The sequence below is a fragment of the Halichoerus grypus genome, chromosome 6, assembly GCF_964656455.1.
Source record: "Halichoerus grypus chromosome 6, mHalGry1.hap1.1, whole genome shotgun sequence".
NCBI classification, from domain to species: domain Eukaryota; kingdom Metazoa; phylum Chordata; class Mammalia; order Carnivora; family Phocidae; genus Halichoerus; species Halichoerus grypus.
This window is the reverse complement of record NC_135717.1, coordinates 163,700,564-163,721,359: the sequence shown is the minus strand read 5'-3', so window position 1 is coordinate 163,721,359 and position 20,796 is coordinate 163,700,564. Positions and strand designations below refer to the sequence as shown.

Below are 20,796 nucleotides of genomic sequence, written 5' to 3'. Positions count from 1 at the left end.
CTCCCGCCCCCTTTCCTCCGCCGTCCAATCAGATCGGGCGAGGGGCGCGGAGCCCCGGGAACGCGCTGGCGGCGGCCCTCAGGGTTCAAGCGCTCGCCCCGCGGCTTCGCCAAGCTTTCGTTCCGCTGCGAGTAAGGGTCGGTCGGAATTCAGAACCTTTGCCCTAGGGACGGTGGAATGTCGCCAGTTTTTCGGGCTCTTTCTTAGCCCCTGGGCTTCAATCTTCTTCCCTTCCCTGCTTCCCTTCAGGAGAGTGACGAGCTGGGCCTTCTGTCAGCCCTTCACTGTGGGGCTCTCGACGCGCCCTTACTGTCCAGGTGACAAGAGGTGGCGACAGGGACGTTGTGGACGTTATTATAAAGCTGCCCTGCCCCAGAATTGGCAGTAAGAACCGCTGCGGTTGGTGCCGAGGGCTCGCCAGGCACTCGAAGAGGAGAGTGGGTGTTTGGTTGTGGATAGAGGAGTGAATCGGAAGTTAGAAACCTGGCGTGGCGCCCGTCCCTCGCCACCTGCTGACTAGCAGGGTGCCTCTTCTCGCCTCCCCGCCGTGGCAGAAGCTCTCTGCCTGCCGTTCTGGAAGGTGTGGAGGAGCGGGTAGCGCTGAGACGACGCTGTCTGCACCTGAGCTCTGGGCGATGGGAGGCGTCTCACTCTTAACTGCAGGTGTTGTGGGGACGAAAGGAGATGTGGGGCACAGAGGCTGCTCAACTAGGTAAATGGGACCCGCTCACCTTTCTCTGCCCCTCCTTCCACACCTTAACATGAAGAGGACAGGCAGGCAGTCCATCATAGGTTTTTTTGAGAGTATCAAGAGGTGGTGGGTGTGAAAGGGCTTTCCAAAATGTGAATTCCTTTAGAAGTCTGAGATCTTCCTTCACGGGCCAGTCAGCAAGACAAAACACACGCGAAGCAACCAGTCAGTAACCTCACAAAATGTTACCCCCCTCCCAATGCAAAATAATCAAGGTGATGCAACCGAATAGTAACTGTTGACCAGGCTCAGAAAAGGACATGCTAACCAAGGAGAACACCCTGGAAGAAGCTAACTTTGACCCAGGTCATAAATGTAGTGGACTAGATAGAGTTTATGGTTTCAGCCTAGTCACTGATTTATCAAAGCAGCAAATCAAATCCACTTAGACTATTGATCTGCAAGACTATCAGGATATTTTAGTTTTCCAGAACTTAAAGGGGAAATTAACAAATATTGTCACTTTAAAATATAATTTGGATGGGAGTGCCTGGGTGGCTCAGTCACTTAAGTGTGGGACTCTTGGTTTCCACTCAGGTCGTGATCTCATGATCCAGCTGCCTGGCTCTGCACTGGGCGTGGAGCCTGCCTAGAATTCTCACTCTGTCCCTCCTCCCCTCCCTCTCTAAAAAAAAAAATTACAAAAATAAGTAAAATATTATTTGGATGATTAGCAGGCTCTAAGGATTGTGGTGTTTACCCGAAATGTGAAGAGTTTGGTACCTACTCTCTTTTCTTATTATCACAGAAACCTCTGTCCTTATACGTAACTTTCCCAGGGTGAACACTAGGCAGAATTACAAAGTGGACAATTACACTGTTCTTCCCTTTCACTTCTTTCTCTCTACAAGAGAATTTAATCAGTAATAAAGTATGAATGATTAAAAAACTGAGGCCGCTCCTGGGAGATTGTACATTTTTACAGTTATTAAAGTTGTAATCCACAGCAGTGGTTAAAAACCACCACATAAACCAACCAAGATGGAGGGAAGCTCTTTGGGAGGTTGTGAGTTCACCAGAACCTTATAAAACTGCCAGTATAGATAGGCATGTATTTCTGGTAAGGCTGACACTAACATTTCTTATTACCTCAGTTTTCAAACTTGTAAAAGTGAATAGCATCACTCCGTGCCCACCCGCCCTTAGATCTAAAATGAAAATATTATGATCATGATGAAATAGCTTCTACAGAAGAATGCTGGCTTGATTTGGGGTACCTTGGTGTGGCAGAAGGAGCCTCAAGGAAGTCAGGCCCTCTTCATTTTATAGACTGAATCCACTCAGGTCTTGATTCCTGTTCTGTGAAATCTCATTCTCAGATTATTAAAATGAAACCATTTCTAGATGTTATTTTGAAAGATTGTATAATGTCTTAAAATGATGGGTCCATGGAGCCTTCAGGCAATAATTTTCTTTTAATGGAACAAATTCTTAATGCAGCCTTTATCAATTATCCAGTCTCTTAAATTGCTATTTTCCTGTAGTTGGTTACACACAGAGAGCCTTCTGCATTACTGAAAAGCTAGAAATTAGATGTGATATTGCATGCTTAACAAGATGGGGCATTCAAAAAGTAAGGGCCAGAAAGAAGCAAGCTGTACACCAAAAGCATGAAAGCAAGAAATAAATTATTTATAGGCATTGAAGTTGAAAGGGATCCCAATCCAACTTTCTATCCATCACGTGAATCTACCTCCTAGCATAGGCACAATAATAGTTTTCATTGTTGAGTTGTTGACCAGTCTTCTCAGTGTTTCTATGTGAATTCATTTAAATACCAAATCACTTGGTATGAGGTCCACATATTTTCCTGTGTTCCATCATGTTTTTATGAATGTATTGCATTATCCTGGCATTTTGAAATGAGCTGGACAGTTAACAGCTTTATATAGATTATCACCCAATGTAAATTATTTTGCTTTTCTGTTCTCACTTTCTTACTGTTCTTTGACTTTCCTGGCACAATTACCTGGACTATTCTTGGTTTTCCTTTCTGTGCCCCAATAGCTTTCTTAACCTTTTCTGTGATAGAACTAAGGTTTATTTGACACGTTTTTGTTTTTTTTTTAAGATTTTATTTATTTATTTGTCAGAGAGAGAGCAAGAGAGAGCACAAGCAGGGGGAGCGGCAGGCAGAGGGAGAAGCAGACTCCCCGCTGAGCAAGGAGCCCGACATGGGACTCTATCCCAGGACCCTGGGATCATGACCTGAGCCGAAGGCAGATGCTTAACCGACTGAGCCACCCAGGTGCCCCTTGACACAAGTTTTTAGCACATATCTCATTCCTCCCAATAATCCAATGAAGCAAGTACTGTTATCCCATATTCATATGACGAAACTGAGGCAGATAGAAGTTAGATAATTTATCCAAGGGTCCACAGCCAGTAAAGAGCAGACCTGGAATCAAACACGTTTTGTTTTCTCACTCTAGGGCTAAGTTCTCAACCACTATATTCTGAGAGAAAAAAGCAGTCCCTGACATCAAGAGGCTGATCTGGTGCTATCAGCCAGGTCTTGGTGTTGCTAGGAGCTGGCCTGGCATACCTAGGCCTTGATGTCTCCTGTGGAACATAAACAGTTTCAGAGAACATCAACATCAGAAAAGGCCACTACATGATCATGATGGATCAGGACAAAAATAAGACTACCCCATAACCATGTCTGAATATAGGCGAAAACATGAAACATATCCAAGCCACCAAATGGAATACACAAACTGAAAATATCAAATAATGTGACTGTTACTTCTTTACCAATTACAGCTTTAGTGTCATGCTAGTCTTCCCTCTTTCTCCAAAAGATTTATTAAGATTTATTAAGATACTCAATCATAGACTTAGCCCTGCTTCCTGACAGCATCCAATTTAAAGCACATTTCCCTAAATCACCTGACACAAATCTAAAACTTAATATAAGTCCTTCCTCTTACTGAGATGCCTCACTGATGCCCATAGTGTGTGCTTTCCCTCATTGAAATTGAGTAATAAGCACCCTTGTCAAACCACTGGTGTGTTCCTGGTGATCCCTGGCTAGAGAGCACTGACAGTCCTTTCTGGACTGTCCTATAGAATGCATATCTATGGAGCAGAAAGCACACTACTTACGCATTTCTTGCCAAAGAAACTGGGAACTGTCCTCCCATCTCTAGTCATAAGATTGTCACACCAAAGCTAAAGGATGTCCTTCATTTTTGTAGATTCTGTATGGAGTGTCTGATAAATGGAATCTTACCAAAAGATAGTGAAAAGAAAAGAAAACGTTGGAATAATTGAACATTATTTTGCAAGAAAAAAGAGAACAACCTGTCAACCCATACCTTGCCCCACAAACAAAATAACTCAAAATGGATCATAAATCTAAAATTATAACACTTTCAGAAGAAAACATAGGAGAAAATCTTTGTGATCCTGGGTTAGGCAAAAAATTTCTTACAACACCCTAAGTTCCATTAAAAAATTAATTTATAAAAATGTCTGCTCTTTGGATGACAGTGTTTAGAAAATGAAAAGACAACAGACCAAGAGAAAATATTTGCAAAACATATCTGATAAATGACTGTACCAAGAACTCCTACAACTCAATAAAAAGACAAGGAAACCAGTTTTGAAAACATTGGGTTAGTTGGGGTGCCTGGGTGGCTCAGTGAAGCATCTGACTTCAGCTTAGGTCATGATCTCAAGGTCCTGGGATCAAGCCCTACATCGGGCTCCCCACTCAGCAGGGAGTCTGCTTGTCCCTCTCTCTCTGCTCCTCCCCCACCCACTTGTGCTCTCTCTCTCTCAAAATCTTTTAAAAAAATTGGGGTAGTTGAATGATCACCATAGGAGATATATGGATGGCAAAAGAAATTATATCATCATTAGTCATTAGGGAAATGCAAATCAAAACCACAATGAAATATTACTCCTTGGTCAAAATAAAAATAATTCCAAGTGCTGTTAAGGATGTGGAGCAACTAGAACTCCCAGACATTGTGGGTGGGGCTGCAGAATAGTAGAGAGACATTTGAGTAAACAGTCTGGCAGTTTCTTATAAAGTTAAACATAAGCTTACCATATGATCCAGCAATACCATTCCTAGATATTTACTCAAGAGAAATGAAAACATGTTTACACAAAAACCTGGACACACTTTTTTTTTTTTTTTTGGACACACATTTTATAATAGTCAAAGACTGGAAACAATCTAAGTGTATTTTAATTGGTGAATGGATAAGCAAATAGTGGTTTGTATATACAATGGAAAATACTCATCAATGAAAGGAACAAACTACTGATACAATATAAATTAATCTCAAACGTATTCTTCCAAGTGAAAGATGCAAATTCAAATATCTATATACCGATGTTTCCGTAAAAGCCAAAACTGTAGGGAAAGAAAACAGATTAGTGGTAGCATGGGAGTCGGGAAGTGTTGACTACAAAGGGGCTTGAGGGACTTTTTGGGATGATAGAACTGTTCTGTATCTTGAGTGTGATGTGGGTTACACATTCCATCTTTCAAAACTCATAATTTTGGGGCACATGGGTGGCTCAGTTGGTTAAGCATCTGCCTTCGGCTCAGGTCATGATCCCAGGGCCCTGAGATCGAGCCCCACGTCCCTACGTCAGGCTCTCTCTTCAGCAGGGAGCCTGCTTCTCCTTCTTCCTCTGCCTGCCGCTCCCCCTGCTTATGCTCTCTCTCTCTCTCTGTCAAATAAATAAATAAAATCTTAAAAAAAATAAAACTCATAGAGTTTTGAAGAAATTTTAGGAGCAATTTTATTGCATGTCAATTATATCTCAATAAGCCTGATTTTAGAAAAATGTTGAAATGGAAAAAAAGTTGAGATATGAGGTATGGCCACCGGGCACTATGAATACAAAGACAAGAACAGTAGCCCACCTGATAATTAAATTCTAAATCTTAAAAAGATAAATTATTAGTGCATAATCCACATTATGAAAGAACTTGTCCTTTCTTTTTTGTAAAGTAAGTTCATAGTACATTGAAATGTTTTTGTACAGGGGTGCCTGAGTGGCTCAGTCAGTTAATATCTGACTTGATTTTGGCTCAGGACATGATCTCAGGGTCCTGGGATCAAGCACCGAGTCAGGCTCCCCAATCAGTGGGGAGTCTGCTTTCTTCCTCTCCCTCTGCCCCTCCCCCATGCTGGTGCTCAAGTTCCCTCACTCCCGCTCTTAAATAAATAAATAAATAAATCTTAAAAAAATGTTTTTGTACAAATGAGGAACTACTTCGTTTATAGTGCAGTAACTTAAAACTGGAGTTGAAAGTCACTGCCAACTGATTATTAATCACAAATTAAGATAAAACATCTCTGAAACTAAGGAACTGTGGGAAAATATATTTGGATTTCAAAAACTCTGATTTACAGCTTTGCAGGAACATGTTTATTGCACAAATGAGTTTCCTAATGCTGTACTGTAGAAGTAAAGGCCTTTGAGAGCCTACCAGTAGCCAACAGTGGTCAAGTAGGCAAAGTAGGCAAAAGTGGGTAAAAACATAGAAGCAAATTGAGCATCTTTGAACTCGGGTTGTGTTACTGATGGGATGCTCGTGCAGTGGGCATGCTATGAAGTGCTGCCCTTTAGGAGCATATATGGCTGCTCTCCTTTAGACCTAGGAAAAGGGAATGAAGATGAAAATATTTGCTTATCTATTCACCAATTAAAAGGCACTTAGATTATTTCCAGTTTTGGGCTATTATAAAGTGTGGATCCAGGTTTTTGTGTAAACATGCTTTCATTTCTCTTGAGTAAATATCTAGTTTAAGAATGATTTAACAGGGGCTAATACTTTTATAATAACCTCTATCATGTTATGTAGAGATCAAGCAAAGATACGGGTGGATTAATTTGAGATTAATTTCACAGTCCATGCTAATGGCCCATTCTGGACATCACCCGCTAGTGCTCAGAAGGCCTCGTTTTGATGGACTTTCTTGTTTCCCTTTTCTTCAGTGGCAGTGGTGGCCAGGGTCTTCATTCTGCTTTAAGTGCTCCAGGCGCCTTCTAAGAAGCAGTTAAAGAAGACTGCATAATACCTGGAAACCTTCCAGTTTCACTTGCAGAATTCAGCCTCACTCATAGTTCCCTGGGTGAGTATGAAACTTCATCAGACTACCGTAGAGCTGTCTGCTTAAAGTGTCTCAATGCGCCACGTTGGTTTATTTACCAACTCTTCCAACATCAGTAGCTACTGTTGTCTTTGTTTTCCTGAAGTTTCTTTTTTTTTTTTTTTTTAAGATTTTATTTGAGAGAGAGAGAGCACAAGAGGAGGGAGTGGGAGAGGGAGAAGCAGGCTCCCTGTTGAGCAGGGAGCCCGATGCGGGACTCCATCCCGGGACTCCAGGATCATGACCTGAGCCAAAGGCAGTCGCTTAACCAACTGAGCCACCCAGGTGCCCTTTCCTGAAGTTTCTTTTTTTTTTTTTCTTTTTTTTTTTAAAGATTTTATTTATTCATTTGAGAGAGAATGAGATAGAGAGAGAGCATGAGAGGGGGGAGGGTCAGAGGGAGAAGCAGACTCCCTGCCGAGCAGGGAGCCCGATGCGGGACTCGATCCCGGGACTCCAGGATCATGACCTGAGCTGAAGGCAGTCGCTTAACCAACTGAGCCACCCAGGCGCCCCTTTCCTGAAGTTTCTTGACAGGGATTCAAGAAATTTTTTCCTGAAGGAGAAAAATTTTGCAATCAAGCATTTCATATCTGGTGTCTTTGGGATCAACTGGTTGTACTTTCATATCTTTCATAAAGTCATCTTTAACTGTGTATTCCTAGTTAGGGACTCCATATCAGATTTCCCTGGCATCTCTTCTTTCTGCTCAGCTATAGTGAATTTTAAAGAAAAATCTCCATCTGACATACCCCCAATTTTTAGCCCTGAATTCAAGTTCCTCTTTAGCATTTGTCAGTTCTTTTTCCAGTTTTACAATTCTGTCCAAGTCTCCTAACCCAGAGCTGGGACAGAGAGTCTATAATTGCTTAAAGATTCTCTTTTATTTCTTCTGTCAATGGATCTTCTTTTCTTCTTTCAGCCACTGAAGGTTTGTCTGGCTCATCTCTCCCTGTGACTTAGAATTTTCTCAAGCCCAGTGTAGTCTGCATTTTTGCATTAGTTGAGGGAACTACAAAAAGATAGGAGACTAACCCCTCCATGGTCAGAAGAGACAGCACAGGCTATAATGTGTACACTGAAGGTAGTAGTCTCTCCTCCCAATAGTTCCAAAAAGGAGGGAATTCAATTATTGAAAAGAAAATAACCAATTTTTTAAAAAGATTTCATTTATTTATTTTAGAGAGAGAGAGCGTGAGAGCCAAGAGGGAGGGGGAAAGGGGGAGGGAGAGGGAGAAAGAAAGCCCAATGCAGGGCTGGATCTAGGACCCAGAGCTGAAACCAAGAGTCAGACTGAGCCACCCAATCGCCCCAGAAAACAATTTTAATAAAATTTATTGTAGGGTTGAAATAATGTAGATACTTTCATAGACTATTTCTATATTGTGATCTTAGTGAGGAACCATTTTATTGTAGGAAATTGGTTTCTAGAAAGGGATCATTTTGTTATGAGAAGGAGAAACTCACTTGAGCTAGAGTCAGAAAAAAAGGAGGTGGAATTGGGAAGATGATTGTGTAGACATGTTATGGAAGGCAAGGACAGTAAGTGTAACCAGACCTCATGAAGGTCTATAACCATGAACTGGTAGACTCTCTATGATTGAGGAAGCTGCTCATAGATATGGAAAGATAACTTTTATTATCAGATTAGCTTCAAACCAGCTTTCCTACTAGAATTATTGGGACTCAAGTCTATATGCCTAGGGAAAACAACCTAGGTACCCCAGTTTGAATCTGGTTTCTACCCCTGGTTCTACTTTCTAGAGTAGTAGAATGCTAAGTATCCTATAGCCTGATTCTGCTGCGGGCCCTGCTCTTCCTATGGGCTGTTTGGCTTTGGTTTCTCTTTGAATAGTTTCTCTCATTAGTTGAGGGAACTTCTGTAGCCTTTGTTTCTTGTAGCCAGCAGAATCTGACCAAAACATTGGGCATTTCTTACATACCATCCATGTGTTTAGCATTAGAAGATAGGTGATATAAATCTTATCCCTAGGTAGTTCACTCTTAAGGCAAGACATGGGCATATTAAGCATTTATAAATCATTGAAGAATAATACAAATAAATGTCAAAATGGGTGGTCTGACAATGAGGACTGAATGAATACAGAAAAGATAGATAGGGATGTGGCCTGCAGGGAGCTTCTAGGATAAGGAGGTGGGAGGTAGTTATCTTTTAATAAATATTAAGTGCCTACTTTTATAAGGACTTGAGCTGGATACTTATAAATAGGCAGAGTGGAATGATTACTATTTTCCACCCACATCCAGTATAGATATTAGACCCATGAAGGGAACTAGTAATAAAAACTTCACCTTGGGGCAAAGCACCCAATGTGGTAGCAGAGTTCACCTGGCAGAAGCCTTTTCAATGATAAAGAGTTAAATGGCAATTGGTGAAGATGGGCAAGGTAGAGCTTTAAAAAAATACACAGTAGAGCAGCCCGAAGTTGAACCATAGGGTCTTTATTGTCATCTGCAGTAGTCAGATTGAAAGAACCTATATGTTTACCCTTAGATGAGAGACTTACTGAGTTAACATTTTCCATGTGACCCCAGAACACAGTATGATTGTCTGGGATTTTTGTGAACTGCAGTAAGAGAGCCTCTCAGTTTGGCCTGTGTTTGGGAACAACTTCCCATCTATGATTTAGGCAATACTGTATGCATTATAAAGGGTATGGTCTCTCTTTTACAGGTGAAGAAAAACCTGAGGATATCTAGTATCTTAAATCAAGTCCTCTGTAACCAGGGAAGATGGATTTCTCCTAACATGAAATACTAATATCAAACAACAATTTGCGAAGGCAAATGAGTTCCAGGAGAGAAAACCCTATTTTAGAGCAACTTTTGAAATCTGTCATATATACTCACATAGAATTTGAGGGAAATAACCACAAATCCTTCACCAAAGTGTGAAAAAGCCAACATTAATCTCTCCCTAGATCTAAAACTGCCAAGCTAAAATTTGTTATCGCTGACTCCTTGACCTAATTTCCTTCTTTGCTTTGAGGGCACATCCTTACATGGGGTCTAATCATTTATTTGCCAAGAGATTAATTAGCTTTTCAGAGCCTCTGTGCTAGTTAATAGTCCCAAAATAGACCACTAGTCCCACAGCCCAGTGCTTCTTAGGAAGATGGATTATAGGAGTGACAAAATTTGAGCAAGATATATCTGTCAGTGCCTCTACGCTTATGAAAGATGTGACCTCCAACCCCCTTAGCTCAATTGGTCTCTAGTGGGTTGCCTTAATTATGCCCCCCCTTCCTTCAAGATTCCTGGAGGCTTGAGTAGATGAACCTAAGTTTCAAGGTGATGTGACTAGCAATATGATATGGTGCATCAAAGTCCAGGTGCTGTAACCAGAGTTTGGTTTTAACCATGACTTTGCTGCTTTGGTCAGGTTACTTGCCTGGGCTTCTTTTCCCTGATCTCTAAAATGTAGACTGATTGTCCTCATCTCCTAAGATTGTGATGATGATCAAGGAACAATGTATTAAACTGCTTACACACAGAGTAAGTGTCAGTATATAGTAGCTGTTTGTATTGTGATAGACAATTGAAGGCACAATATCTTCTGCCTTCAAGCTATTGAGGCTTGAGAGTAAATTGGATCCACTGGGGCTGTCAGAGCTTCAGGGGAGCTGAGAAACATGGATGTCTTTGACTGAATTGTTGATCAATATAGCAGAATCTAAATTTTTCACACTATACCCAAATGTGTAAAACATATAGCACTCTATTCCTATAACTTGCCTTGATGCTTCGATTCCCTTTGATGGTAGAGGAAAAATCACAAATTGCCAGTTATTAAAGGTAACTCAGTCTCTTTCCATAATAAAGAGTCTTTTTAGAGTCAGTTTAGCCTCTTTAGGGATAAATGCTTAGTCCATCAGGGTGGTCTTCCCCACCATTCCCCTTCCCCAGAGGCTGTGTGTTGTACATGACCTCATGGCAATGTGGAAGAGAGGTGGCCACTCTGTGAGTGGGTTCTTGGGCTCTCTACTAGGTCTTCACTGGTGTTTTAGGCTCCATACGAATCTCATGTTTTAGTGCCTTCTCATCCTGACTTCTAAACATTGAGTCCCAGGGCTCAGGCTTCAGATATCTTAATCAAAAGTGACCCCCTAGATTGAGTAACTTCAATTACTCCTCTAGTTCTTGTATCATGAGTTTAAATATTATGTATATGCCAATTACTCCTAAATTAATATCTCTAGTCTAGACCTCTCCCCTGAACTCCAGGCTTGTATGTATAAGCAATTTGTCTACTAGAAGTCTCCAGTTAAGATGTATAACAGGCATTTCAGAGTTGATGTCCAAACTCTAATTCCTGTTGTTGCCCTCAAACCTCATCTTTCATCAGTCTTTCCCAACTTAGTTGATGACAACTATATCCTTGTAGTTGCTCAGTTCAAAAACCTTGGAGTCATCTTGAGTACTCACTTTTGTTCATAGCTTACATCCAGTCTTTGGGGAATTGTTATCTGTACCTTCAAAATATATTCTGAATCTAATCATCTCTCACCATTTCCATTGCTACCACTGTGGTCCAGATCTCCATCATTTCTCACCTGAATTATTGCAGTCGTCTCCCAACCAGGCTCCCTATTCTCATGCTTGCACCCGTATAGTCAGCTCTCAACAAAGTATTCAGAGTGATTCTTTTGCAATCTCAATTAGATTATGTCAACTTCTTGCTCAGAATCTTCCAGGGGTTTCCCATCTTATTCAGAGTAAAAGCCAAAATCCTTTCACTTCCTACAAAGGCCTTGTGGAAGTTGTACTCTTTCCCCCTATCTTGCACCTTGATTTCATCTTCTATTCTTGCCTCCTTAAACACTCTACTCCAGCCAGCTTGGCCCTTGCTATTTTCCAAACATATCAAGTATTCTCCTTCCTCGGGGACTTCATACTTGCTATTCCCTCTCCCAGAATGCTTGGGATTTCTGGCTTCCACCTCACTTCCTTCAAGTCTGCTCTAATGTCACTTTATTAGGGAGGTTTTCTGTGACAAACCAATATTGCAATGCAAAACCTAGAAGTTACCCTCTTCTAACCTCCTTAGGAATATACAACTGATAAATCTTTAAATCTAATATAATTTTGTAAAAAACATTCTTACAATGATATTGTAAGAAAATGATGAAATAGGGCAATAAAATTTCCCTGAGGGACAAAGAAACTTAACAGAAAAATGTTGACCCAAAGCAAAAGAAAATGATTACCCAATATCCCAGTATGAACTTTCAGAAACTCCATGCTTTAGTTAAATCTAAGAAGGGAAAACACATGGCAGAAGTAGATGAGCTCAGGAAAGAAATGGTCGGATAATAGGAGGTGCTAGCTAGATGATAGGAGGGGGTGAAGCATTAAGTGATAGGTATCAAAGAAGAAACAAGAGAAAAACAAAACCATTACAAAAAATGAAGACTAACTTATAAGAAGCACAAGCAAGATGAGGCATGACTGAAAGCACAGTTAGGGGCTCTATCTAATAGAGGTTAGAAATGAGAAAAGAAAAGATGAAACAGAATAAAAGAAAGACATAAAAAAGACTAGAGCAAATGGCAAATAATAGAAGATAGGCAAAATACTTAATTCTCCCTGAAGAAGAAAAGCAAAACAGTGGAACATAGAAATATTTATAAGCAAAATTTTAAAATATATTTTTTTCTGAGAAAAAATCTTTTTGACTTATACACAATAATTTAGGGAAAATTTGCTCAATAATGGCCAACACAATATTCTACTAAAAGCATTGGACATCAAAAGATAAAGAATATAACTTTGAGAAGAAAACATAGCATAAAATCCTCATGATCTTGGGTTAGACAAAGTACAACACCAGAATTCTTAGACACAACACCAAAATCACTTCCAGAGAAGATAAAATTGATAAACTAGACTTAATCAAAATTGAACACTTTTGTATTTCATGAAATTGCACTCCATTGAAATAGAAAGACAAACCACAGAGAAAATATTTGCAAATCATATATCTGATAAAGAACTTGTATCCAGAATATAGAAAGACCTTAATAATAAAAAGACAACCCAATTAAAAAACCCAGTGAGCAAAATATTTTAATAAGCATTTCACCTACAACAGACATATGAATGACTAAATAAATACCTGAAAAGATGTACAAAATCATTAGTCATTAGGGAAATGTAAATCAAAACTATAATGAGATACCACTTCACACCCATGAAAATGGCTATTATCAAAAGATAGGCTATAACCTATGGTGATTTTACTATAGCCATAGAGAAACTAGAACCCTCAGACATTGCTGGCGGGGGTATAAAATGGTACAACCACTTTGGAAAATAGTTCGGTGGTTTCTTAAAAAGGTAAACAAGTAATTCCACTCGTAGGTATCTGCCCAAGAGAAATAAAAGCAAATATTTTTGCAAAGACTTTTATGCAAATGTTCCTAACAGAATTACTCACAATAGCCTAAGTGTAGAAATAATCAAAATGTTCATCAGCTAGTGAATAGATGAAATATAGTAGTCAATTCTCATTATTTATGGATTCCACATGTGCAGATTTGCCTACTTGCTAAAACTTATTTGTAACCTCAAAATCAATAGGAATTTCCTGGCCATTCTGGGATATGCACATGTGCAGGGCAGCAGAAAAATTGAGTCACCCAACAAATATGTCCCCAGCTGAGGTCAGACAAGGCGACACTCTGCCTTCTTGTTTCAGCTCTATTCCTGTACACAGTTGTCCTTTTGCAGTCTATTTAGTGCCATGTTTTTCACTTTTTTTTTTTTTTTTTTTGTGGTGCTTTTGTTGGTGATTTTGTTTAAAAAAGCATCCAGGCCTAGGGCTGAAGTGCTAGCTAGCATTCCTAAGCACAAGAAGGTTGTGATGTGCCTTGTGGCAAAAAATACATGTGTTAGAGAAGCTTCATTCAGGCATGAGTTATAGTGCTGTTTGCCATGAGTTCGATGTTAATGAATCAACACTAAATAGTAAATATGGTGTCTTTAGACAAAAACACACACAAAACAAGTTTATATATTATTAGTTGATGAAAATGACGTGTTGCAGGAACCTAACCTTGCATTTCCCCTACAGTCAGTAATTAAGTATTCACTAAATTCAGTGTTTGAAGCAATTTTATAGAACATAAGTACCAGGAATAATGAGAATAGACTGTGTATCCATACAATAGAATACTGTTCAGCAGTTAAAGAGGGCCAAACCACTGATAGATGCAACAACATACATGAACCTCAAAAACATGCTGTGTATGTAGGAGAAATGAGAGATTGAGACCCAAAGGAACATGCCAATTCATAAATATACAATTAGAAAATTTTATTATTGAGTGAAAAAATACCAGAATGCATACAAATTACTCACAAGTGGCTACAAAGCTACAGTTGTTATACATCAGCCTACTTTTAATAGAAGCAATTTTTCAATTTGTGTTACTAGGTACATTGAGCTTACTCTGACATCATCTTTTTCACAATTCTTTATCAGGCTTACTCTGAAGTCCTGATTTTTGTAATTTATCAGGCTTACTTTCATATTCTGTTCTTCATAATTTTTATCAGTCCCACCTATGGTTGCCTCTGTCCGTGCATCTAGTACATATGATTAGTTACACGCTTCAGCATTCCTCAGTAACATTTCCCACTTGTAAAAGAATCCAGATGCAAAAGACTACATATTGCATGACCTCATTTATGTGACATTTCCAGAAAAGGCAAATCCCTTTTAATTTTTTTTATTTTTTCAAAGATTTTATTTTTAAGTAATCTCTACACCCAACACTGGGCTCAAACTCACAACCCTGAGATCAAGAGTCACACAGTCTATTGACTGATCCATCCAGGCACCCTGGCAAATCCTTTTCTAAAATTGAGATATAATTGACATGTACTGTTGTATTAGTTTTAGGTGTACAACATAATGTTTCAATAGATGTATGTATTGTGAAGTATTTACTACAATAAGTTTAGTTAACATCCATCACCACACATAGTTACATTTTTTTCTTGTGAGAACTTTTAAGATCCACTGTCTTAGCAACTTTCCAGTATACAATATTGTTAACCCTGGTCACCATGCTGTACATTACATCACAGGACTTACTTATAACTGGAAGTTTGTACCTTTTGACCACCTTCACCCATTTCGCCTGCCCCCTCACCCCCACTTCTGGCAACCACTGATCTGTTGTTCTCTATATCTATGAGTGGCTTTTTGTAAAATGTTTGTTTCTTTAGATTTCACATATAAGTGAAATCATATGGTATTTTTCTTTTTCTTTATGACTTATTTCACTTATCATAATGCCCTCAAGTTCCATCCACATTGTTCCAAATGACAAAATTTCCCTTTTGTGGGTGAATAGTATTCCATTATATATGTATACCACATTTTCTTTTTTTTTTTTAAAGATTTTATTTATTTATTTGAGAGAGAGAGAGAGAGCACAAGCAGGGGGAGCGGCAGGCAGAGCGAGAAGCAGGCTCCCCGCTGAGCAAGGAGCCCGATGCAGGGACTCGATCCCAGAACCCTGGGATCATGACCTGAGCCGAAGGCAGATGCTTAACCAACTGAGCCACCCAGGTGTCCCTGTATACCACATTTTCTTATCCACTGATGGACACTTAGGTTGTTTCCATGTCTTGGCTATTGTAAATAATGCTATACTGAATATATGGGGGTGCATATATCTTTTTGAGATAGTGATTTTGTTCTCTTTTATAAATATCCATCGTGGGGTTGCTGAATCACATGGTAGTTCTATTAATTTTTTTGAAGAACTTCTATACTCTTTTCCACAGTGGCTGTACCAATTTATATTCCCACTAACAGTGCCCAGGGGTTCCTTTTTTCCCACATCGTTGCCAACACTTGTTAGTTCTTGTTTTTTGAGAGTAGCCATTCTAACAGGTGTGAGGTGATTATTTCATTGTGGTTTTGATTTGCATTTCCCTGATTATTAGTGATATCGAGCATCTTTCCAGGTACCTGTTGGCCATCTGTATGTCTTTTTTGGAAAAATGTCTTTTCAGATTCTCTGCCCATTTAAAAAACCAGGTTGTGCCTTTCTGCCCATGGACACTGCCAAGTAAGCATCGTTAAAGTCTCCCCTCCCACCACTGTTATGTCTAAGTCAGAGTCTCTGAAAGACCCTGAACAGCTGTGGAAGCTCTTCCTTGAGGTTTGAGCTCTGAAACAACCGATGAGAACCCAAGGAGCCTTTATGAGCAACAGGAACACTTATGGACTGTGTGGTCATGACAGGTCCAAAGAGGCTTTGGGTTTGCCATGTATGCCACTGTGGAGGAGTGGATGCAGCCACGAATGCAAGGCCACACAAGGTGGATGGAAGAGTTGTGGAACCAAAGAGGGCTGTCTCGAGAGAAGATTCTCAAAGGCCTGGTGCCCACTTAACTGTGAAAAAGATTTTTGTCTGTGGCGTTAAAGAAGACACAGAAGAACATCATCTAAGATTATTTTGAACAGTAGGGGACAAGTGAAATGATTGAAATCATGACTGACAGATGCAGTGGCAACAACAGAGGCTTTGCTTTTGTAACATTTGATGACCATGACTCTGCAGACAAACTGTCATTCAGAAATCCCACACTATGAATGGCCACAACTGTGAAGTAAGGAGAGCCCTGTCAAAGCAAGAGATGGCTAGTGCTTCATCCAGCCAAAGAGGGCGAAGTGGTTCTGGAAACTTTGGTGGTGGCCATGGAGGTGGTTTTGGTGGGAATGACACCTTTGTTCGTGGAGGAAGCTTCAGTGGCGAGGGGACTTTGGTGGCAGTCGAGGTGGTGGATATGGTGGCAGTGGGGACGGCTAGAACGGATTTGGTAATGTTGGAAGCAACTCTGGAGGTGGCAGAATATCATTATTTTGGCAGTTACAACAGTCAGTCTTCAAATTTTGGACCCATGAGAGGAGGAAATTTTGGAGGCAGAAGCTCTGGCCCCTCTCCCAGTAGTGGCGGAGGCCAATACTTTGCCAAACCGTGAAACCAAGGTGGTTACAGCGGTTCCAGCAGCAGCAGCAGCAGCCACGGCAGTGACAGGAGATTTTCACTGCTGCCAGGAAACAAAGCTCAGCCGGAGGGGAGAGCCAGACGAGTGACAGGGAAGCTACAGGCTGCGGCAGATTTGTGAACTCAAGCACGCTGGCGGCAGGGCCGAGCTGCTACAAAGAAGACATGTTTTAGACAACGCTCATGCGTATGGGCAAAAAACTCAAGGTCTGTATTTGTGACTAATTGTATAACAGGTTACTGTAGTTTCTGTTCTGTGGAAGGTGTAAAGCGTTCCAACAAAGGGTTTTAATATAGATTTTTTTTTGCACCCATGCTGCTGATCGCTAAATGTAATAGTCTGATCATGATGCTGATATATAAATATGTCTTTAAAAAAATAAAAAACAAAAAATAAAAAAATTGATTGTTTTTCTACTGAGTTGTATGAATTCTTTATACTTTTTAATATTAACCCCTTATCAGACATATGATTTGTAAACATTTTCTTCCAATCGATAGGTTGCCTTTTCATTTTGTTGGTGGTTTCCTTTGCTGTACAGAAACTTTTTGGTTTTATGTAGTCCCACTTGCTTATTTTTGCTTTTGTTGCCTTTGCTTTTGGTGTCAAACCCAATAAATTATTGCCAAGAGCAATGTCTAGGAGCTTACTACCAAGTTTTCTTCTAGAAGTTTTATGGTTTCAGGTCTTATGTTTGAGTGTTGATCCATTTTGAGTTAATTTTTGTGTATGGTGTAAGATAGTGATTTTATTCTTTTGCAAATGGCTGTCCAGTTTTCTCAACACCATGTATTGAAGAGACTATCCTTTCTTCATTATATATTTTTGGTTCCTTTGTTGTAGATTAATTGACCATATATGCATGGACTTATTTCTGGGCTTTATTCTTTCCCACTGATCTATGTGTCTGTTTTTATACCAATACCATACTATTTTGATTACTATTGCTTTGTAACATAATTTGAAGTCAGGAGATGTGATGCCTCCAGCTTTGTTCTTTTTTTTCTCAAGATTGCTTTGGCTATTCAGAGTCTTCTGTGGTTCCGTGCAAATTTTGTAGTTGTTTGTTCTATTTCTGTGAAAAATACCACTGGAATTTTGATAAGGACTGCACTGAATCTGTAGATTGCTTTGGGTAGTATGGACATCTTAACAATATTAATTCTTCCCCAAAAACCCAATGTTAATTCTTCCAGTTCATGAGCATGGAATATCTTTCCACTTATTTGCATCTTTTTCAATTTCTTCACCAGTGTCTTATAGTTTGCAGTGTATAAGTCTTTCACCTCCTTGGTTAAATTTATTCCTAGGTATTTTATTTTATTTATCTTAATTTGGGGGGGGCGCCTGGGTGGCTCAGTTGTTGAGTGTCTGCCTTTGGCTCAGGTCATGATCTCAGGGTCCTGGGATTGAGCCCTGTGTTGGGCTTTCTGCTCAGCGGGTAGTCTGCTTCTCCCTCTCCCACTCCCCCTGCTTTGTGTTCCCTCTCTCACTGTCTCTCTCTCTGTCAAATAAATAAATAAAAATCTTTTAAAAAATAAAATTTTTAAAAATTTTTCGTAGTAATCTCTACACCCAACGTGGGGCTTGAACTCATGACCCCAAGATTAAGAGTCATATGCTGTCCTCACTGAGCCAGCCAGATGCCCCTCTTCCTAGGTATTTTAATCATTGTGATTCAATTGTAAATGGGATTGTTTTCTTAATTTCTCTTCATGATAGTTCATTATTCATGTATAGAAATGCAACTGATTTTTGTGTATTGATTTTGTATCCTGCAACTTTACTGTATTTATTAGTTCTAAGTTTTTTGATGGAGTCTTTAGGTTTTTCCATATATAATATGTTATCTACAAATAGAAATAGTTTTACTTCTTCCTTTCTGATTTGAATGCCTTGCATTTTTTTTTTTCTTTCCTAACTCATCTGGTTAGGACTTCCAGTACTATGTTGAATAAGAGAAAAGGCAAATCTTATAAAGATAGAAAGTAGATAGAAAGTAGAAAGTTAAGGTGGTTGCCTGGGACTGGGAGTTGTGAATAGGGATCGATTGCAAATGGGCAAGAGGGATCTTTTTGGGGTGATGAAAGTGTTCTAATAATGGATTGTGGTAATGTTGCAGAATTATGTAACTATGAACTATGTAAATTTGCCAAGAATTATTATATTGTACACTTGAAATGAGCAAATATTATGGTATGTAAATTATTCCAGAGAGAGAAATAAGGAATTATTTAGGCAGCCAAGTAAAAACATCAAGTCACTTTTAGGGGAAAGAAAATTAGCTTCTCCTCAGAAACATATGACTTCTCACAGAAACATTCAACACCAGAAGACAATGAGATAATACCTACAAAACACACAACAAAAGAAAGTGTAGCCAAAATTATTGAATTGAACCAGTCTTTTTCCCATCTCCCATGATCTTCTGCAATGTGACCTTGCCACTCTCCCATTAAGAAGTGGGGTCTAATTTTTCTCCCTTGGAATCTGGGTGGGCCTTAGGGACTCTCTTGTAACGAAGAGAATGCAGTGGAAGTGATGTTGGTGACTTCCAAGTCTAGGTTAAAAGAAGTCTTGCAGCTTCTGTGTATGTCCCTTGTAACACTCCCTCCCTAGAATCTCTCTCAGGATGCTCCCTTTAAGAACCCAGGTACCAGGCCATGAGAAGCCAAACCACATGGAGAGCCACATGGGGATGCTCTGGTTGACAGCCCCAGCTGAGCCCAGGTTTCAAATCATCCCAGCCCAGGTGCCAAACTGAGTAGAGAAGACTCCAGATGATTCCAGCCCCCAGCTGTTTCAGTGCCCCTCCCCCAGAAGTTATAGTCTTTTCCCCAGCTGAGACCCCAAACCTGATAGAACACAGATGATTCATGCAAATCCTGACCCACAGAATCTGTGAACATGTAACATGGTTTTGTTTCCCGCCACTAGCTGGGGTGTTTTGTTCAGCCACAAGAGATAACCAGAACAGCAGGAGTATGACAGAGGTGATACTGTGTTCTTTGCATTTCGAACAGTCATTTGGCTCATGATTTCAATCTGTCTCATTACTCATGATGTTCATTTTGATCACTTGTCTAGGTGGTATCTACTATAAAATTACTCTTCCCTTTGTAATTAGTATTTTGTGCAGAGGTATCGTGAGACTTTGTAAATATTCCCATTCCTCATCAAACATTCAATTAATTTGTTTAGTTAAATCAATATGGACTCATGGATTTCTCTTTTATTCAATAGGTTATCATTATTTATTTTGATGCTCAGACTGGCCTAGATTTGGCTAGCGGGAGCCCGTTTTAAGTTGCCTCCCATGCCCTTTTGACATGTGCCCATAACTCTCAAGCAGTTTCTAACTTCCTATACAAGATGTTCTAACTTTATCTACGGTATGTGGAAACCAAGATCTGGCACTGGGTAGGCTCATTGCTGTTAAGTTGTACAAACACACATTTATTGATATCTTAATAAAATCTATATTTCTGTATGTCTCTATATTGACAACCATAAGTTTACACCAATACCTCTGATTTGAAATTAATGCCATAAGATTCATTTTTGCCTTCTCCCTTTCCATATTTATTTGTCCTTTCTCTGACAATGAGACACCTGGTTCCCATTACCTTTAATGTATTTACTTATTTGATTAATCGCACTCTATGTAATCATTCTCTCATCGCCAGCATGGCCCCATCTTCCTCTTCCACTTGGGCTTCTGTTCCACAGGAGTGGCCACCCTCCTACACTAACATCTTCTTCCCTCCACATGGGCTGTAAAATCCCATACTGCTCCCACCCCACATGAACATCTTCCCCCAACCCTGTGTCCTTACCCTGCTGTGGAAGCCCACCGTGGCATCTAGTGGTCTTGGACTG

The 20,796-nt window shown here is 39.9% G+C and overlaps 1 long non-coding RNA gene across 2 annotated transcripts; it reads left to right on the top strand.

Moving 5' to 3' along the window:
- The first annotated feature begins 2 nt into the window (after window positions 1–2).
- LOC144382411 (uncharacterized) lies at window positions 3–17,327 on the top strand. 2 transcript variants are annotated; one of them, XR_013449332.1, is made up of 3 exons: window positions 3–712; window positions 6,716–6,852; window positions 15,871–17,327. It is a non-coding gene; the product is annotated as an uncharacterized LOC144382411 (long non-coding RNA). The 2 variants fall into 2 exon arrangements; XR_013449331.1 differs by having other exon boundaries at window positions 8–712; window positions 15,919–17,327.
- Window positions 17,328–20,796: the final 3,469 nt, after the last annotated feature.